The following is a 3,778-nucleotide window of genomic DNA, read 5'->3' as shown; positions in this document are numbered from 1 at the left end:
ATGGGTCTAAATCCAAATCTAAATATGACATCGGGTGTGGGCTTGTACATTTGAGCTAGTTTTTCTTTGTTTAAATCATATTCTTGGGGGCTCGCACAACTCGTATCACCCATGGTGTCAAGCACATTTGTATGTTAGTTGCCATCATCCTCAAAATATGTTCTCTCTACTTGAGCCTTTGGTATCAGATCCTCCTTTTCCCCCTCCCACACCTCCCCTCCCTCATGAGTCCTTGGTAATTTATAAATTATCATTTTTTCATGTCTTACACTGTCTGACGTCTCCCTTCACCCACTCTGCTTTGCTTTTTTTAAAAAATCATTTCATTGGGGCTCTTACAACTCTTGTTACAAAGCACACATCAATTATAGCTGACATTCGCACATAGGTCCCATCGTACTAGACACCTACAGCTTCCCCTTGTTCCCCTCCCTCCACGCCCCCAACCCTGGTGGCCCCCGATGGACTGTAGATGGTTAATGTCGAATCCACCCACGTTTCTGCTGTCTGTCCCCTAGGGAGGGGCTTCTAGGTCGGTCCTTGTGATCGTCTCTCCCTTTCTCCCCCCTTGGCTAGTGTTCCACGGATGTCTGTCATAGGCACTGCTGCTTCCCTAGGGTGAAGGACGCCAATGGCCATTTATTGTCGCTGAAGTTGCCCATTGGTCATGAACGTCCTGGCCCGGATGGTGACTATCATTCACGGCGGTGGAGGACGCGCAAGCAGCCAGAGACGAAGAAACGCATCTTTACTCTTCCCAACCCGTACTCGCTGCCTCCCCCCAGTCTCCCCACTGGCCTTCCTCACTGGGGTCCCCGCCTGCCAGGTGCAAGGAGCCCCGGTGAGTGGCATCGTGAGTTGCATCTTGGGTTGTGAACTGCCAGGTCAGCTGTTCAAAACCACTGGCTGCTCCTTGGGGGAAAGGGGAGGCTTTCTTCTCCCAAGAAAGAGGCATGATCGCAGAGACCCACGTGGGCACATTGTAGCCTGTCCTGTGGGGTTTCTATGAGCAGAGATTGACTCAAAGGCAGAGCCTACACCAGGGGAAGTGTGTGTGTGTGTGTTTTGCAGATGTGCCTGTCACACAGGCACTTTCCGTTTTCCTGGGCTCCTTTTCCAGAAGGAGGCAGCCAGGCTTTTCTTCCTAGTCTGCTGTGGGTTCACACATCGACTTGTGTCTCACTGGGTTCTCTTCAAGGGGCTGGGAGACTCCTGAGGGGCAGCCGGCCGGAAGGCCCAGAAGCCTATAGCAAGGGGCACACACTCCATGAACCAGAGGAGGAAGGCTTCAGAGAGGGTGTGGCCCAAAGGGCGTGAACCAAGTCCCCACCCTCTTGTTTCCCTGGGGGTTCGGTCTGCAGAGCGACAAAAACAAACTCCACACCTCCATCCACGCTGCTGTTTGCCCAGAAGGCAGCTGTTTCACAGACAGAGAGAAGTCCCGGGCACCATCCAGGAAGAACAGCCACCAGTCTTCAGCACACCTTTGAGGTCTCTGAAGTGGCAGGGAGCCCAGGCCAGAGACACCAGAGGCTGGCTGCTGCGGCAAGGAGACCACGGGACAGAGCAGAGGGGCCAGCCTGAGTGTCCAGTCTGCAGCCAGGGGACCAACGTGAGACAGAACGGAGATGATAAGGCCGGGCAGCAGGTGGGCTTCCCGGCTCATGGAGGCAGAAGGACCAGGTGATGGAGAAGCTGAGGACCAGAGAGGGAGAGAGGCCGCTGTGGCCCACTGAGTGGATCCTTACTGTTTTCTGGTCCTTAACTCCTCGGAGAAAGCCCCTGATTGTGAGTGTGATCCGAGAGCTCAGTGTGTCTGCTGGAAGAATCCAGCCCAGCAGAGGACCCAGGTGTCATGGGAGGAACATTGGTGTCCGAATAAGGCGAAGACGGGTGGGGTCCCGCCTCATCCGATGGGTCCAAGGGACGGTGGTGGGATGGACGGGAGGAAATGAAGAGCCAGACAAAAGCTTTGAGGTGCTCACCACTCCATGACACCGGGAACCAGGTCTGAGTGGGAGAGAGAATATATTCTTACGCCAACTTATATAGTCTCCGGGCAGGAAAGCCCTGCCCTAATTACAGGTACCCACATACATAACAAAGTGGGCTATACCCTAACCCTAGAGGTCCCTGAGCTCATTGGAGGAGTAACCTCACACCAGTGCTGGGAGCAGGTAAGGGAAGTGACTGTCCCCTGAACAGGGAGAGCAGTAGCAACATGTCTGCCCCTGCAGATAAAGCTGCCGGCCAGATAGCAATCAGCCATGTGCTCGTAAGAGGTCACTTTAAGGCAGCACTGTGATGGGAGGACATTGTAGGGATTCACCTTAGTGATGAGAATGGGATTGGGACTCATCTCCAACCCACAAATGTGAAGGCCTCCCTCCACCCAGAACCCTGGCCTCTCAGCTTCCTGAAATATGAGCATCAAGAACTCCTCTGCACACACACTCTTCCAACCCTCAGTTTCCCGTGGAAAGGATGGAGGGTGGACACGTCTGACCTCTGCCTCGTGCCCAGTTCAGAGTGCCGCTCGGCATCACCAGCCTGTTGGCAGCATGCCGTCATGGCGAGGCTCTCTCTGCCCCTCCTAGTCATCAAATGCCAGGTCCTCCAGCCGTGGGTGGATCCCTTCCAGTGACCCGTCAGTTCAAAGGTCACCAGGCGCTTCTTGGGAGCAAAACGCATCTGCCTCTGTTGGATGTAGCCAGACTGTTCCTTAGAGGCAAGCATGGTTTGACTTCTTCTCACGCATGACCCTGGGGTTGGTTACACACGACCTCTTTAGCGTATTAAACAGCAAGGAGGTTACTTTGAGTGTGGGGTACAGAAAGGCTTTCCCCCCAGGTTGTCCCCCCATATTCCATGTCTATCCACTTGGAGGTCAGCTGCTTGAAGGTCATCTCCCTGAGGGTATCAGCCATCTAGAGCAAGCAGACCCTATCTATAGTCTGTCCCACCCTAAGTAGGGCCCACTCCTGTCTGAAAAGGAGAGTGGATTGTCGCCCTGAAGGAGAGCCCGGAGACAAGGTCAAGCCCATTCAAGGAGGACCAAGGCTAGGCTGTTATCTTGGGTCCAGGGTCCACCCATCTTGTCACATGTGTACCCCCAGTGCCTCCCCTTCCTGTTGCGTGTACACCCCTAGCTCGTCCCCCTCTTATTGCACCAATCGCCACGATGCCTATTGTACAGCCCCTTCCTGTTACGTATGTGGTTACCTGTAATCAGGGGGGACTTGCACGTCCCCCTAAATGTACATATGCCACGATTGGAAACATTCTCTATCTCTGCGCAGACCTGGCTACTGACACCATGGCTGTCCCGGAGGTGAGCACGCGCATGCCTTCTCTTGTCTGGTGTCTCTTTAATGTTACCCCTCAGTGACAGCCGCCCCTTGGACCCGTTCGCTTGTGGGGGCTGGTGCCCCACACTTTGAGGACCAAGGTGTGCCTGGCCCAAGTCATGGCCCGACCCGTCTCCTCCTCTGCGCGTGGAAATTGGATGGGGACTAAGGAAGACGGAGGAAGACTGAGAGCATTTGAATTACGGGATGCAGGTGCTAGTGAGGAAGATGGAGAGTCTGTCTGCGAAGACGTGGAGCCAGAAGGCTCCTCAGGGGCAAGGATGGTGAGACTTTGTCTCCCGTCCCTGGAGCATGTTATCAGGAGAGTCCGGTCCCTGGGGACGTGGAGGGTCAGCGACCAAGCGGAAGGCCCTTGATGGGATGGACAGACACGGTGGCTGCCACAGGACTCAGACAGCAGAACCATGGTG

The sequence above is a fragment of the Echinops telfairi genome, unplaced genomic scaffold, assembly GCF_000313985.2.
Source record: "Echinops telfairi isolate 266 unplaced genomic scaffold, ASM31398v2 ScPeMD7_655;HRSCAF=1070, whole genome shotgun sequence".
In the NCBI taxonomy this organism is placed as follows: Eukaryota; Metazoa; Chordata; class Mammalia; order Afrosoricida; family Tenrecidae; genus Echinops; species Echinops telfairi.
Note: the sequence above shows the minus strand (reverse complement) of the source record.